The 18,183-nt window shown below is 38.2% G+C and overlaps 1 protein-coding gene across 2 annotated transcripts in view; it reads left to right on the top strand.

Moving 5' to 3' along the window:
- The window catches only part of Syt1 (synaptotagmin 1), a 425,848-nt gene that overhangs the window by 86,179 nt on the left and 321,486 nt on the right, over window positions 1-18,183 (top strand). For both annotated transcript variants that reach the window (XM_029542073.1, XM_029542074.1), the window contains exon 2: window positions 17,473-17,573. The gene's annotated coding sequence lies outside the window, so the exon portion shown is untranslated. The remainder of the gene's footprint in view (window positions 1-17,472; window positions 17,574-18,183) is intronic.

Raw genomic sequence — 18,183 nt, forward strand, 5'->3', positions numbered from 1 at the left:
ATATATATATATATATATATATATATATATATATATATATATATGGAGATCTGAAAATCTTACACTTGTCTGATAAGTCTACAATAGCTGCATGCTAGCAAAGAAATTTAACAAAATCACAACATATCTACATATGTGCTTGTTATGAAGGAAAATGACAGGTGGAGGTAAAAGAGACATGAATTGTTCTGTATGTTAGCCCTGGCAAAGTTCATTTCTTTATAAATCTTTTAGACATCCTTGATTTCCCTAGGTGACTATTTTACGTAGCAGTATGAATTCCAGAATTTTCTGTCATGCAAAATTCTTTTTTGCTCTAACAAATATATAGTGCGATCTTCAAAGTCAAGACTAAATCCTTAAGTTAATAAATGTATATAAAACTTAAAGTGGAAACATCTTTCTGATGTTTCATTTACACTTTCCAATTTAGTGTCCTTCACCCAGAGAGAGAGAGAGGAGGAGGAGGAGGAGGAGGAGGAGGAGGAGGATTAGCAATCAGAATAGGAAGGAGGAAGAAGAGGAGGAAGGAGGAAGGTCCTCTAGCAACTAATGAAACCATTTGGTGAGCTAGCTAGGAGGGACAGATCGACTTTCTCACTGCTTCGAGAACATCGAGTTTTCCTAAATAGAACCCTAGATGGAGAAGCCAATACAGAGTGAAACCATTAGTGTCTTGTTAAAACAAGGTCAAAGTTGGTACCTGATGGCGTTCCCAGAAAGGCTCTTCTCCATCCATTCAGCTAAATATGGCATCTGGGAGATATGCCCTGCAATGATGGATGTCTTTGAAATGTTTCAAAGAACCAATGGGCTAGCTAAAAATTGAAAAGAAAGACCTTCCAGATTTTCCCTGGAGAACTAAATATTAGTTTATGCTGTAATGATAAAAGTTTTATTAAGTCTAATGGTCTGTGTCTGCGTATTGGCCCCAAGGAACATGTAGAAGGGGCAGAAAGCAATCTAAAACGATTAGAATCCTTTCTTTTATAGCCCAATATGACTCCTTCACCCATTAATTAGCTAAAACTTTCTTTAGTGACACATCTATCTTCATCCGCCTCTCTAAAGTAGGCTGTGCCTGCGCCTGTGCCCAAGTGCCCATTGTTTGGAAAAATTGTAGTATTTCTTATGTTGTGATAGTCTTAACTCTGCTACCTCAGGCTTTAAGCAGGTCTTCCTTTTAATTCTAGTGAAGGGAGATTACTGCGGTGGAGTTCATGTTGTACCTAATCAGTTGCATTTAGCTTTAAAGTCTTTAAACATAGTCTTCTTGTCTTTCTAGAAGCTGATGATGTCCCCTCTGTATTTCCTTCATCCTCAAGTGATGTGGCAAATACACATGAGAAGGAGGCTGTAGATTACCTTGCTCAATAGCAAGGACTTACTGAAGGTTTACTAATACCTTGAAAAGTGTTAAGGCCAAAGAGCTCTTCATACCAGATAAAATGATATCCTTCAGAGACATAATCTACCTAATAGACGTGAATGGTTGCTTTGTATGTGCATTCCTGCATAACATGTCAGCCTCTGGCAATCATGCCTTGACTTTTATTCTGTGCCTGGATTCGGTCGTTCCTGGCTTTAGCGTAAAATCTACCCCTCCCCCCCCAAAAAAAAATAAAAGGAGAGATTAAAAACACCCCTAAAATGTTGTAATTATTACACATTTCCTGTGGGAAGCATATTGAGATGAACATATCAGACTGTGAGTTTGCTCCTCTGAGCCCTCCCTCTCCTGTTGCTGTCGTTGTTTGATAATGTTTATTCCCTTTGATATGGAAATAATGGTGTTTGGTTTGTTTTAGTTTGACGTTAATTTGCTTTCTTCCATGTTCAGGGCTGTGCTTACATACTTAGATAATATGTGAACTTTGAGTCACTTTTCTGATTTAGGTAATTATTTCACAAGGGTATGTAATGGGACATATATACATAGAAAGTGTTGCCTTCAGAAAGTAGATTGCTTAATGCGATTTAAGGTACTGACAGCACTGGTTGCAATACAGCAATTGCTCTGGAGCATTTTTTTTCTAGAATTTTTAAAATTAATATACTACCCCTGGAGATCAAGTATTCTCATTTTTTTCTGTTTATAATCGTTACATGTGACCTACAAAGGTTCAGTAGGCATTGAACATGAGTATTTTGAAAATACCTCAAGGCTGCATCAACCAATTTGAAACAAACAAGTCAACTTTCTAATGAGAACATATACATGCAGTAGACATTTGTATGTGGATGCGTACACACATATCCATAAACATATATGTTAGAGTTTGTATGTGTCTCTAATTGGATAAGTCTAGTAAAGTTTAGCCTCTTGATCTCTATAGATTAAGGTATGATTCTAACTGTCAGAATAATCTTTCTTAACACTAAGCCATGTAGGAACAAGGAAATTAATCAGAACTGTAAGGAAATAACTCACTTTTCCCCACCATCATTGTGGTCCCTGAAGTCTACTTACCATGCCATACCTTTTTTCCAGAAAAAGAAGATATATTTAAAATTCAGCATCTTTCAAGTTATGTCCTCTTATGTTACTTGAAAACTCTTCATAGGCTTTCTTTTTGTTGAATTGTTGCAAAAACACTTGACACCAATACATTGTCTTAGGAATAATTTGATTTGAAGGTTGTTAATCAAACAAACTCAGGGCTTTGAACATTCTAAGTATGAACTTTTCCCCTGAATCATGCCCCCAAATGTCCCTCAAATAATTATTAAGGATTTAAAAAAGATACAGTTGCCATAGGGACAAGATCACTAGAACTCAGGTATCCTATATGAACTTGAGGAAACTGCTCATTTCCCTTCTTGCAGCCTGTGTTAGCCACCATTCCAGTTTGCTTCCTGTGAGTGTGTCACTGATGTCCCCTTAAAGTGGAACTATACTGATTTTTGTCCTTCTCTGACGAGTTTTTCTCACTCAGCAGAGTTTTCATGTATTATCTGTGTTGTGTATACTTTGGTATTTCCATGTTTATAATATATGAATAGTATTTCATCCCATTCATGCACCATATTTTTAAAATCTGTTCATATGTATTCAGAGAGGAAACAAGGAGACATGACACTGGCTCCTTTAATGGTTTTATGGATACAAAATCAATACAGAAGCAGTAAATGCAAAAAAAAAAAAAAAAAAAAAGATTAAAATCAAACTAAGTTGTCTGTACACTACCAAGAAAATAGTAAAGAATAGAAGAAATATATGAAAGCTATATATAATAAAATAATTTTGTGAACAAGATAAGGAACTTCTGGAAATCTATACCAAAACAAGTATCAACCAGATTTTAAAAATGCCCTAAAATCTTGAACAGATATTTCTCTAAACATTACATGTTAACAGCCAAGCCTGTTAAAAATTATCCACCATCCCCACTCACCAGGGAAAGGCAGACCAAAACTACCATTATCTATCCTGTCAGTTCACAAAGAATGGCTGCTTCCAAAAAGACCAACAACAGCAAGTGTTGGTGAAGATGTGGAAATCAGAAATATCTGCGTGATATTGGTGAGAATGGGAAATAGAGCAATTATACTTAAAAGCTATATAGAAATGCTTCAGAAATTATGATTATCAAGTCATCCAGAAATGTCAACTCTGCGTTTCTTGTAGTCAATGGTTAAAACCAAGATCTTGAAAGTTATTAGCATGCTGATGGCTGTGGCAATACTCCTGACGATGTCTTAAATCGGGAGATAACCTGACAGATGAATGGGTGAAAGTTACGTACATACAGTGGGGTACTATGTAGCTTTTAATGACTTTCTAAAGTGTAGGGAAAACCCTCCTGTGACACACAGTGTTCTTGGATAAATCCCTTGTCATAGTTTTATGAGTCACTGCTCCTAAGGGTCTTTGTGCTTCAGCTCCTCTGGTCACGTGCTCACTGTCTTTGGAATCTCCACTCACACTGAGTGTTCCTGGAAACATTTTTTTTTTCTCTAAGTTCTGCACAGCTAAGGTTTCAGTTGTAACCTAGATTTCAAAGAGAACCTTTAAAATAAAAAAGGTGCCATCATAGCATATAGATAATTGAGTGCATGTTTTATAAGAAATTATCAGAAAGAATAAGAATTTTCCTCACTTACAGTCATGATATATTCGTCTATCTCAGGCTTGAAACATTTATAGTTAACAAAGAAAAGAAGTACCTTACTTATTTCATTATCTTTAGCTTTAGGGTGAATATATTGGCTATAGGATGTGATACATGCTATTTTTAAAGTTTTACGATATTTTATATAAGATTCAAAAATTATATAACCTGTAGTATCTAAGAGAACACAGTTTCTAATCTTTTAACTTATTTTACTAATAGATAAGCTATAGAGTAAGGGACTAGGGGAAGAATTTGATCACCCTAGGAAGAAAAAGTAGAATAGATAGATATAGATGGATGGGGTGGGTCAGGAACAAGGGGATCAAACATGGAATGGGAGAGAATAGGGGAGAGATGGAGGGGCAGCTAAAGCCAGTAGCCATTTGTGGGGTTGCAATTAAAATAAAAATAAAAAAAGACCATGGCTGATTCTTGAAGCAATATTATTTCTAGGTCTCTTAATCATCATGTGTTAGGGTATAGTAACAATTTCACATTGCCTGTAACCAATTAAGTAATCAAGAATTATTCCTAAGTCAACAAAATAAGAATGCCACTCTAAAGAATTCACAGCTTTTGACTATGTCTGTTATCTGCCTTGTTGGCAGAACAGTTACATGCCTGAGTCATTCATCTTACCTGGTGTCATTTCGTCCTTGTAACTGTATATCTGGCACCTATACCACTATTTCAATGATACAAGACTAACAGGTTAACAATATTCTCAATATATCTGCTCCAGTAGTAAAGTTGCTGTCAAAATTAAGTTTCTCTAAATCTCAGTTTTCATGATCTTTTGGCATGATACTAAGTTTTCTTTTTTTTTTTCAAATTTTTGATTTCACAAGGTATATGTTGCATGTGTATGTTGTTTGATTGCGATAGCGTATCACTTACGTCAAATCACTGAAAAGAAAATCTTACTGGCAGGGTAAGTCATGTAGATACTTACAGAGCTTTAAGCCTGAACTCAGAATTCCGACTCATAAAGGTGGATTAGTCCCTTGCTATGGTAGCTGATGTGATACCATACCTACTTCCTGTGTGTTCTTCACCCAAGTTAATATTCATGAAGAGGAAACTTAAGTGTAATTGGCATTGATTTTTTTTTGACTATGTATGAAATCAGTATTTGCTTTCAGATTCTCTATTTTTTCTAATATGTTATAGAAAATAAATAGCAGGGACAATAAATAGGTCTCAGTGGATACTTTGTGTGAAAAATGTTAAACACAGCAATGTTCTTTTACCTCCTTGTGTCAGAGCAGAGAATGGCATCTCACCCAGCCTACTGCAGGATAACACATTTGATGATCTGTCTTTGCTCACACATCTCATACTCAATTTAACAAATATTTATTGAGTTCATACTGTAGTCGTGGTAACGGTATGGGAGTTATGAGAAAGAATAAGATATCATTTGTACCCTTAAGGAATTAATAACCTGATGGCAAAAGTGGACATGTATATAGTCCAGTGCAATAGTTTCAAGGATAAAGTGAGTGCTTTAATAGTAATAGGAAATGCTCTGTTAGTATAAGGAGTGCAAGGCTACAGGGCAGAGCAATGCAGAGCTGGCGTTGAAGTGGCAGGATATTAAAGACAAGACATCAGTCACAAGCTGAAGCACATATGTTCCTGAATTAGTTAGGGAGCTGATGGCATAGAGGAAAAACATATCAGGGTCACTTCAGCGCAAACATCAATAATACATGAAACGTAATCAGATTTGCCAGGGAAAATTGGAAGAAGTCAAAGGTCAGCTCTCAGTTCTTATCACACATGGAGCTAGGACATGCAAAATTAGAAAACGCTCTTGGGCAAGTATGCAACTTTTCATTTGAGCAACAAATCTAAGAGGAGATTACCATCGCTTGGAAATTTGGGTCAAAGGTGCAGTACAAGCAGCAGCCATAAAGATGTAGTATTGAGTTTTCTGGTATACAGTATTGTCTGAAACTGTTAGAGGAATAGAAGGGTATGGAAAAAGAGCAACACTAAATATGAACAACTAAAGAACCAAATACAGATGTAATATAAGAAAATAAAAAGAACAAAACATGTCTAGAAAACCTCCAAAGTGCACACACTAACCCAGAAGCAAAGATTTTAAGTGGAACAGAAGGGCATTCATTCCACAGATTTATCTTGTGGAAGTGTTCAGAACTGAGAATGAGGGGTAAATTTGATAATCAGGAGATTGGTGTCGACATAATAGAATGGGGTAGGGAAGCAAGATTGCTGGAGATTTTCGATATCCAAGTAATTAATTTATAAAAACACATGTCTTAGAAGATTCATTTTAAGGAAGAGAGAATGAATATGTGGTTGGATGAGTAGGCAAAGTGAAATTAATATTATGGCTTAATTTTGAAGAAAATTGAGTATACTTGCTTACTCAAAGAGAACAAAAATTAGGAAAAGAAAATAAGACTCTTAACCCAGTGTCCAGAGAGCCAACTCCTGTTTTGGCTTTAGATTGTTCATCTCCTTGGAATATAAATAATATACAGCACATGTGTACTTTTTACTGAAAGATGAGTCATATTTTCAAAATAGCCTCTATGCTATATAACCTTATAATTCCCTCAAAAAAGAAAGTAAAGTGGGAGGGAAGGAAAGAAGANAAGGAAGGAAGGAAGGAAGGAAGGAAGGAAGGAAGGAAGGAAGGAAGGAAGGAAGGAAGGAAGGAAGGAAGGAAGGAAGGAANGAAGGAAAGAAGGAAAGAAGGAAAGAAGGAAAGAAGGAAAGAAGGAATTTTATTTTTAAGTGCGTGTGTGTGTGTGTGTGTGTGTGTACATATGCACACATGAATGTGTACATGTACAGTGCCCATCGTGGTCAGAAGAGAGTGCCAGGTCACATGGAGCTGGAGTCACAGAAGATTGTAAAACCCCAAGACAAGGATATTGAGAAACAAACCCTAGTTTTCTGCAAGACTAGTGAGCACTCTTAACAACTGAGCCCACTCTGAATTTCCCAATCCTCTCAACCCTAATTTATAACAGATTCGAAAAGAATGAGCCTCTTCATTCTCTCTGAATTCTGTGAAGAAACTAGGTCTGAAAGGTCTAGTGGTACATGGACCACTTTCAATATGTTTTCTATATGCTTAACCTGGGTCAGGCATGGAATAGGGGTCCTTTAACAAAATGACAGAATACTTAAACATGTCTTCAAGGGGCTTCTTGCCAGCATCACACTTAATATTGTGTTTTAGCAGACATAACAGTTAAGCTGAAGTGTGAAAATCTGTCAACACACATCTACAGAGAACTTACCTGGGATAGATTCAAGGTTGTGGAATTATGTAAGTGGATAAGACAAACTTTTCTACTTTCATGCGTTGTATTCAGAGGAGAAAATAAATTAACATGCAATCATCTGTAATGACATATGTGGCTATTATAAAGAAAATATACAAAAGTAAGAATACCGAGATTATAGAGAAGATCCCTTAAATGACTATTGAGGGGAGACTAGGACAAACGAAGATAATATATTGCAAATATCCAGGAAAAGACCCTGAGGGAATTCAAAGTGTAAAGAACATGGAGACGAATACAGTATGTATGAGAGCTGAAGGAATGATCAATATGGCTAAAGCATTTTCGGAGGACAGAGAATGGTATAAAAACTGTATGGTACCAGGCATGAATAGGAATGCCAAGTTAGGCTACAACAAAATATTGACTTATTCTAGGCATTGATCTGACTGTGGTGTACAAAGTGATGATTTATGAAGAGTTGAAACTAGAGAAGTCAGTAGTGCCCAGGAAATAGAAGTCCCTCTCATTGAATGGGTCCAGGTATCCCAACCAGAGCTTGAATATTTTAAGTGTGCAAGTGACAGAATTTATCTGTTTTACATTTTTAGCTTTGTGTTTGTAGCTCACACTTGTGAGAAATGCCTCAAGAGTGGATCAAGATTGTCTTCAGGGAGAATATGTCTTCATTACACACCAGGAATCAATGTCCATTGCTCTTTCCGTCATCCCTCTTTCCTAATAATGAGACTGGCTATCCAATCAGGTCTTTCAAGAAATTTAACTTTATATTGGTGTTACAAATGGACAAGATATAGCAAGTTATTCCAGAATTTGTTTCCATCTCTAAGTATAAAGGGATAATGATTTGAGTCACAGGTCTTAATATTAAGAGTGGAAATGGAGAGAAAATGTATAGAAGGTACACAGAGGAGAAATTATTTACAGAACTGTAGCTGGTTACAGAAGATGCAAAAGAAATGGGGATGAGTTAATCTGGTATTCATAAAGTCCCTGTCCTCTGGATTTTTGTTGTTTGCCCATTGTAAAATAGCCAGAAAACTATTTAAAATGGATATATGGATGTCCAAGTAAGGAAGAAAGGACAGAAGGTGGAGGAATTTGATTATAGTCTTAGGCATTTTTAATCTGAAGAGAAAGTAATATATATATATATATATATATATATATATATATATATATATATTCTATGTTCTACTTTGTTCATTCTGCTTCCTACGTTAACTTAGCAATGAATAATTGTCTTTCATTCATATGATAAACATGAGATATGTCAAGATCATGAGCTTGAAAGCAGTCAGAAATCAAGTCTCAACTCAACTTCCCCCTAATAGTGTGACCATGCGCAAGTTACATGGTTACTTTATCCCCAGGCTTTCTTAATTGTCCAGTGAAAATTGTGTTGTCTTCCTTGTGGCAAAGCCAGAACTTGTACATCAGTCTCTCTCAACCTGTGGCTCCTGAACCCTCTGGAAGGACTGAACATCCTCTTCACGGGAGTCACCCAAGACCCTAGGAAAACATTATGATTCTTCACGGAAGTAAAATTACAGTTATAAAGTAACAACTAAAGTAATTTTATGGTTGAAGGTCATCACAACATGAGGAACTGTATTAAAGGGTCACAGCATTAAAAAGATTGAGAACTAGTGTTGTGCATGGTCAATGTTAATGAATTTAGCAATGTCCCAGAAATCTGAGGTTTTCAGATCGAAGACATCCCTTGATAATGAAACAGATTAGATTCTCAAAGAAGATAATGATTATTAATTTACTTCTTTTTCCAAAAAAAATTATTAGATATAATGCTTTTTAGATACATGCATATTATATAGTAGTAGTTTAATATAATATGCCTAAAGAATAAAAGGTCTCAAAGGAAACATTGAATTTGTTTATCACTACATATTCTAAAAAACAGAAATAATAAAAGCCATTTAGCATTTGTTAGTTTTATATAATGTTATAAAATTTTATCTGTCTGTCATTAATTAGGCTTGATCATGAACACTATAAAAGGCTAGCTTCGATAGTGTCTCTCTTTGGATAATGGCTACTGCATTACCTGGCATGTGGGACGCCCTGGCTTCATGCCCAGCACTACAAACAAGGGAAGGCTTTTTTCATAATGCCCTCAGAAGTTTGAGGTGACGTTAGAGGGTAGGAACTAATTTCTTAGTCTTCCTTTTATCCAGTATAATCAATTAATTAGAAAAATCTCGTGGGCCTGGGGGGAAAATCTTAGTTATTGGAATGAACCATGGAGTTTCCCATTGGATGGAGGCATCACGTACACATGCAGTTGCTCAGTTCAGAGTGAGGCTAGTTCTTTTACTTACATTGTTCTTACCTAAGGAGGATGTGAATTCCAAAAGAAATGGGGGTAATTGATGGAGCTGAGAGGGAGAAGGTTGCTGCCCGTTCCCAAGCTGTGTGAGCAGAAGCTTTTCTGACCCTCTGGGTAGTGCTTATTCTCTCCATGCTTCTTGTGCAGCTTCACAGGTTTACCATGGAAAGTAAAGGCTTAGCCCAGGCAAGATATTTCATACAAAATAAACAACTATATGATATGATAGTACACTTGTAAAAGGACTGTAATTTTACATTTGTTTCCATTAATAGGAATTTTTTTCTTTTTGGATTAAAGCCCCTATGTATAAATTGAAAACTATATGGCCTAAACACCACTATCTTCATCATGGTTTCTTTACAGCTTATTAATTTACACAAAAAGTTTAATTTACTTATTTTAAAATAATACTTAACTATCCCATCAGTATAAACACATGCTGCCTTTTTGTATTTCGGCTAATATTTTATAGGCCATTTTTTCCCTATTTCAGTGAGTGTTTATGTTGAATTGGATTAATACATCCAATCTCTAGAACAATGGTTTCAGAGAAAATGGCTTAATATGTTTTTATATGAATTATAAAACCAAAGGTTGGACTGAATTCAAGTTTTCACATTTTATTTAAAGAGAAAGAGAGAGTTCCATGGCAACCCAAGACTAACAACATTTAGTAATTGATCAGTGAAGATGAACACAGCTCTCAAAAAAAAAAAAAGATCTGAATATCACTCACAAGTTTTTTCCATTCAGAATTTCACCCATTGTTCCTTAACTTCAGTCTGCAGTCAAATAAATAAATAGTCATATGTATTTTAGTATACAATATATCACTATTCAAAAGCTGACCCGTATTAAATAACACCCATGATGTGTCATTTTACTGTTGTACTCAGAGGCAGCCTCCGAAATCATTTGGATCTGAGGAGAGTGCCCTTGCAACATGCTGCAGGTTTTAGCTTTGAATTCTCATCCATTGGATTCTCATTTCTGTGCCTGGCTGGTTCCCATCTGTTTCCCTTCTCCATTCACTGCCGCCCCTCGGTCTGCAGCAGTTCTGAGCTTACAAGATGGATTGCTGTAGAGAGGAGACTTTTCATTTCTTAGTCTCTTCAAATGAGACTGTGACTGGCTTTATGGTTATTGGCATAAAACTACCAGCTAGGACTTTAGTGCCTAGGCGGGAGGGGAGGGATGCAGAGGGAGAATCGACTTGCCAGCTTTGTGCTTGGTTGCATACACTTTGGCTCAGTTTACCTAAATTCTTACGGGTGATCGCTATGGCTGTGACTACTGCCCTTAGTTACCCGGGAGCAACGTGCCACTGTGATTCCACAGAGCAGCAGTTTAGCACCCGAAACTTCCACACAGCGGAGGGTGTTTAGCAAAAAAAAACTAGATGATTTTTTTTTTTTCTTGGCAAATAAATATATTCACTGATGAGGTCTGAGCCTGTTTTGAAAACTATGAAATCAAACTTTAAAATGAATTTACAAAAGAAAAAAAGATATCGTATTCGTGATCCCTTGCTAACAAAGGAAAAGCAAAGGCAGCTGTTCAAGTGAACAAAAGCAACTTTTAACAAGTCACAGAGTAGGGTATGTAAAGATTTTAAAATTCAAGAAAAAAAAAAATACAAAAGCAAATTAATTTTCTTTCCAGGGACTCAATTGGGCAAGAAAGACAAGCTTTTCAAATTCACTTTTTTCTTATAACTGCACAATGAAAAATTATACTAAATGTTCTCGTACCTTTCATCCTACAAAGAAAACTGTTATAAAAGATTTTTCCCAAACATTATTGGTAAAAAAGACAAAACACCATAGTTGTAATAAAGCAAAACTTTCTCTGTATTTTATATTACTTTTAAGAACTCTGAATTTTCATACAATGGTAATGTGCTATGCTTGCCTGTCGAAACCTGTGTATAATGAGTTGGGGCAATGTATAATCTATATGACATGGGTATCTGTCATTAGACTGAGGTCTCAGAAATGGGGCAGAGATTTCATTTATGCCACCAACCAGCTGTACATTTGGGCATCAGTTTCAATTTATGATCATCTTTTCAAGGAGTAGAATCAGGACTTGTACCAAGTCTATAAATTTTGCATGCTGTATTTAGAATTTACAGACTTGGTATTATCATCCATAGGAGATAGTAGCAGGGGGGAAAAAAAGGATAATTCCTGAGGGGTTTGGTTGTTGTTCAGTTATGAAGTTTACATTTTGTTGGTTTGTTTTTACTTTCTAGGTTTCTAACCCAATTAGAAATCATCTAACCCTAAATTATTTCTTCAGCTAGGAAAAAGAAATGAAAAGCCCAATCTGCTAATTTCTCTCCTCCATTTTTTTCTTTGCCGGTTGTAGTCAAGACTCCTACATGCAAATATAGAACATTATGGGGGTGGTGGAGGGATCAACTGTAATTATTTTTAAATGTTTGTGTCTTGGGTAATTGGCTGGTCTATTGTCTGTGACTTGCTTGTCCATGAGGTCAGATGTGTGAGGTCATACACCCTAAACTAATCATTTCTACTTGCATTTCTAAGACTAACAGAATTTTTTACCCTACATTGGCTTCTAGAAAGTTAATTTTCCATATTAAAGTACTCCTCCAATTAGCCTTTTAAAAATGACACTAAACAGCCAACCGTCGGCAAATGGTACCCCGTGAAATTACAAGAGTCTCAAAGAACAAAGGAACCAGTTAAGTGACTGAAGAGACAGTCTACCGAATGAGAGAGACATCTCTGTCAGCTGTACATCGAGACTACACAGAGAACAGCAACAAAAACAACCAAGAAACAAACAACGCAGTCTGTTTTCCGAAGAAGAAATGCTATCTGGCAATAAATACTTTTAACCATTCCTCATCTTCAACTGTGATGCTAATGCAAATGAAATCTACTTTGAGATTCTCTACCACCTCTGCCATCATGGCTATCCTCAAGAAAACAAAGGAGGGCGGATGCTGACCAAGAATGAAGAGCCCTCATTCCCTTTCTGAGAGACTGAATGGGTACATCCATTATGGAAAACAGTGTAGCGCTTCTCCAAAAAAATTAATGATAGAGCTTTCATGCTACTGAGCTCTTGGACTCTTAGGGATATCACCAGAGCTCTCCCTATGTTACTACTGAGATATTTGTTCACTATTGCTCTATGGACAACAGCCAGGAAGTGGAATCAATCTAGTTTCCCATCAGCTGATGATAGATAATGAAAAAGAGCTACTACAGGATAGAATGCTACTCAGCCATCAGGAAAGATGAAACTTGCAGGAAACTGCATAGAACTGGGAAGTGTATAAAATGAGGTGACCCAGGCTCTGACAGGCAAATGGTGCATGTTTCCCAATATATGCAGACCTTAGCTGCTGATATTTCCATATGTGTATTTATGTGGAGTAAGCATAGATGCCAGAAAACAGGAAACGTGCCACCAAGACAGGGAATAAAGATAGCCCTAAAGGGAACAATGTAGGAAGGGCATAGAATGTATGTGCTGTCAAAGAGAAAGGAGGAACACTAGGAGTAAAGGGAGGGGCTTATGCCTGGATGAGGGAGGGCAGGGAGATGGGGGAGAGAAAACTCCTTGAGGGGAAAACCAACCAAAACAAAGAAAATGGAAACTGCCATGGGGAAGTCTGCTATTTGCAAACCAAAATTAAAATAGCTACTAAAAGAAAATAAGGAATGAGGCAAAAATGAACAAATTTCAAAATTAGGTGTTTCCTGGGGAAGTCATTCGGGCAGTTTTATCTTGGAAGGAAGGTCATTCCAGATGCTTAGAATATTATAGCAATCCATGTCTAGCCAATAAAATTTATAGTACATTTGTGAAATAGGCGAAAGCAATTGATAAATTAAAAGACATCTCACTCCTAGGATGGTCTGTCAATCACCCTAGAGTGGCATTGGGATCAAGTCAGTGTTTCCTATCTTCTTTATTGCCTGGACTCTGCCTGGCATAGAACTGTTTCTAAGAAAATAAAAAATTGATTTCTATAGCAAATGTCTGCAGATGATAACGTGTAGTTTTATGCAGCTCAGGGCAAAGCAGTTTCTGGCTGGAGCTGGGAAATTGTTTGTTTTTTTTTTTCTTTTTTTCTTATTCATTTTACATTCTGCTTACTGCCCCCCCCCCCACAATCCTTCCCCCTACTTCCCCCTCTTCTCTGCTGAGCAGGTGGGGCCTCCTGGGTATCCTCCACCCTGGCACATCAAGACACTGTGAGGCTAGGCACATCCTCTCCCACTGAGTCCACACAAAGCAACCCAGCTAGACCGTATCTCATGGACAGGCAACAGCTTTTAGAATAGCTCCCTAGTCCAGTAGCTCAGGACCCTCATGAAGACCAAGCTGTGCATCTGCTATATATGTGCAGGGGATGGGGACAGATGTTAGGTCCAGCCAATGTATGCCCTTTGGCTGGTGGTTCAGTCTCTGAGAGCCCCAGGGTCCAGGTTAGTTGACTCTGTTGGTCTTTCTGTGGAGTTCCTATCCTCTTCGGGATTCACAATCCTCTCTCCTATTCTTCCACAGAGTCCTCAAGTTCCATCCACTGATTGGCTGTGGGTGTCTGCATCTGTCTGAATCAGTTACTTAGTAGAGCCTCTAGGAGGACAGCCATGCTAGACTCCTGTCTACCAGCATGACAGAATATAATTAACAGTGTCAGAGATTGCCAATGGGATGGTCTCCAGTTGTACCTGTTATTGGGTAGCTGTTCCCTCAATCCCTGCTCCATCCCCTGTGCCTGCATTTCCTGAAGGCAGGATAAGTTTCATGGGTGGGTTGGTGTCCCTATCACTCCACTGAGGTTCCTTCCTGGCTATAGGAAGTGGCCTCTTCAGGTTCCATGTCCCCAATGCTGTGAGTCACAGCTACAGTCAACCCCACTGATTGTTGGGTGCCTCCATTATCCCAGGTCTCTATCACATCCTAGTGATGCTGTCTACCCACCCCCACCCCTGTCAGTTGCAGATGTCCATTCATTCTCATGACCATATGTCCATCTCTCCTGTCCCTCCTGACATCTGATCCTGAACCCCCAACCCCCTCCCCAACCCCTCCCCCAACCAGTTCCCTCCCTCAGTCTGCCTCTTATGACTATTTTATTCCCCCTTCTAAGTGAGATTCAAACATCTTCGCTTGGGCCTTCCTTCTTGTTTAGCTTCTTTGGGTCTGTGAAGCATAGCATGGGTACCCTGTATTTTATGGCTAATTTTCACTTATCAGTGAGTATATGCCATGTCCTTTTAGGACTGGGTTACCTCACTCAGGCTGATATTCTCAGGTTCCATCTATTTGCCTGTAAAATTCTTGATGTCTTTGTTTTTAATACCATATACTCAAAAGATGTTCCACCACGCCACAAAGACTATGCTCAGCTATGTCCATAGCAGCTTCATTCTCTTTAACCATGGGACTATGCAAACCAGTCTTCTAGTCTAATCTGTGTATGGAAGTCTGTGCAGACAGCTGGAAGTTCATGGCTTGCGAGTAAGCCCACATTCCCAATGACAGATGGCTTTTAATCTCTACTGTTTGGCTTCCAGAACTTGCATGCTTTGCTTGCTCATATATTTTCCTCTGTCATGGAGAATTTGGTGCTAGTAGCCCTCTTCTCTGAGAAAGGAATATTTTGGGGACACAAAGTCGTGAGAGAAATCTTACAGATGTTTGCTGATGGGAAAAGCTACTTTGTGCTGGAAACCACTGTGGAAAAATTGTACAGTTGTGAAGGGTACAGTTGTATAAACTATCAAATAATTCCAGGTTGGTTTTTTTTTTCTTTTTCCTTTTCTTTTTTTTTTTTCTATTACATATTTGCTTTATTTACATTTCAAAAGTTATCCCCTTTCCTGGTTTCCCCTCCGCAAACCCCTTATGCCATCACCCACTCCCCCCCCCCCGCTCACCAGGCTGCCCTCTCTCCCTGTCTATTCAATATAGTACTTGAAGTTCTAGCTAGAACAATTAATCCAAGGTTGTAATAACTCAGATATCCATGATTTGAGTCTCTTATACCCCTTAATATAATGAAGGGCACACACGCACACACACACACACACACACACACACACACACACACACCTCTACCTATGTCAGTGATAACTGCCTTTACTTCATTCTCGATGAGCAGCTAGAATTATTCTTGAGGTTGAAAAAAAATTCCCATGTGTGCTTGGCGTATCCTCAATATACATTGTGACACTTGGCAATTTATCTGTTTGCCTTCAAAAATGCCAGACTAAAAAGTATCCAACTTTCACTGAATAAATTATAGTTTTAAAGGAGCAGATAGAGATAACCTGAGCTGGAGCCACCTCGCCTTGTTCTGTTATACCAGGAATCGGACTTAAAAGCCACTCAACAAATAAACTCTCATGTAGCATCTGTTCTTTAGAATCGAGGACTGTGATTTCTTTTCTCAGACACAGAAAATCATCCCATTTTTCTGTTGGATTTATGCTAGCATGACCCTGATCCATTAGTTGGTAAAAGGGATTGCTGAGCAATGGCAGATGAATTATTAAATCATATTCTGATTATGATGAAAAGCTGCAGGGGATTACACACTTGCTTATGATATAGCAGGAAAACTTGAATACTCAAATGCTACCATATCAGCTCCCTCCAGAGAGTTGAAAACCAAACTGTAAAGACAGTAGAATTGTCTGGTTGCTGTCGGCAGCTCAATCCATTTTTTTTTTAATTAACTTATATATTTTTTATTTGACAAATGACAAGCTACATTCATTTATGGTGTCCGACATGATGCTTATGCAAAGCCTTACTTCAAACTTCAGAAGAAGCCCCTTGAGTTCTTCATCCCTGATGTTCTACATCTTAAAATATAAGAGCATAGGTTTGATGTGCAGAAAGAGGAGGCAAGGTTATTTTTATCTGTACGTCAAAGAATAGGTGTGTGAAACAGGCAGTAGATTAATGGGAACAAAAAATAAGGCTGGAAAAATGAAGAGAGAGAATTCAGGAGAAAAAACGATGAGGAAGACATTGGCTAAGGGAGGGAGCTGCTAGAATTCTCGACACAGCATCGTTACCAGTCAGACGCTTATGTACAACACACAGCATTTCAATATCTTCCCTGGGTAAATAGCAATGTCTTCCCTTTTTATGAGCCCTGCGGCAGCTGCTCTGGCTCACAAAGAGATGTCCAAATCAGAACAGACTCGGTTAGCTTTTCAGTAATTCTGAAAAGGTAGGGGAACATTGCCAGAAAAGGATAGCTCTCCGGTCTCCTAACATGGAGTCTTGTTAGCAAAACAAAATCTGAACTGCCGGGAGATAATTCCCCGCTGCTGAAAATTCCACTGGGGACCTTCCTGTGGCAGCACAGATTGCCTCTCCTTTGCAGCCTCGTGTCATTGATCAGGGTAGCTCAGAAGGAGCTATGAAAAAGTTGCTCTTAAAAACCAAGTTGCTCTTCTGAGATGTTTTATTATTCCAGGATTTTTGTTTGCTTGCTTGGATGTTTGGTTGGAGATTTTCAATGTCAGCATGATTCATACCTATTGGGTCCGAGCCTGGAGCGCCCATCCCAACGAGGAGTCGAGGAAACTGAAGTAGGGCATGAATAATGAATGGGCTGTGTACGCAGAGGTCTATATCCAGTCAATAGTAAAAGCATGTGCAGAAATGCAAGGCAGCAGCTCACTCAATGGATTCTTTCCATGCTTTCTCTCTCAAGGAAAAGAAGACTTGAGCGCGCTTGAACAACCAACATCTGCAGTCCGATCAGAAGACACTGCCCTTGCCATCCCGAGAGCTCCAGCAGAACATCTCATCAAGGTATTCAGAAAAGCAAGATGGTTTGGAGAGGTTTGGCTGATGACCAATAAATAGCCTTCCCTATCCATACCAGGATGTGGTGGGGACATTTGTGGAGACAGCGTGAATGTCTTGGTTACTTTTCTTACTGTGTTTACAGAATCACTTGTATGAGCAACTTAGGGTAGGAAAGACTTCTCTTTTGCACAATGCTTTTACACTATTCATTCTGTAGTGCTAAGGGAGTACAGAGCAGCAAAGTTCATTTCACAGCATGTTGGCCAGGAAGCAGATAGAAAGGGGTTGCTGGTGCTCAGATAACTTTCGCTTTATCCATCCCCCCTTATTCTATCCTGCTCCACATCCATGGAGGGTCTCCCACTGCTCAGTTAATCGCCACGCACACAGCAGTGCGTGGCATCAATCTCTAAAGTGATCCTAAATTCAATCGAGTTGACCGTGAAGATTATCTATCTCAAACTGCGTCTGTAATTTTCACTTCCTTATATTCAAGAGACACTAGTATCTGACATATATTCTGGAATTGTGACAGTTTCTAAATATGTTTGAAGAGCTAGTTTCGCTGATGGGCTACTAAAGGTAGCACTTGTGAAGTTCCCCCCACCCCCCA

This window comes from Mus pahari, chromosome 9 (genome assembly GCF_900095145.1).
Source record: "Mus pahari chromosome 9, PAHARI_EIJ_v1.1, whole genome shotgun sequence".
NCBI classification, from domain to species: Eukaryota; Metazoa; Chordata; class Mammalia; order Rodentia; family Muridae; genus Mus; species Mus pahari.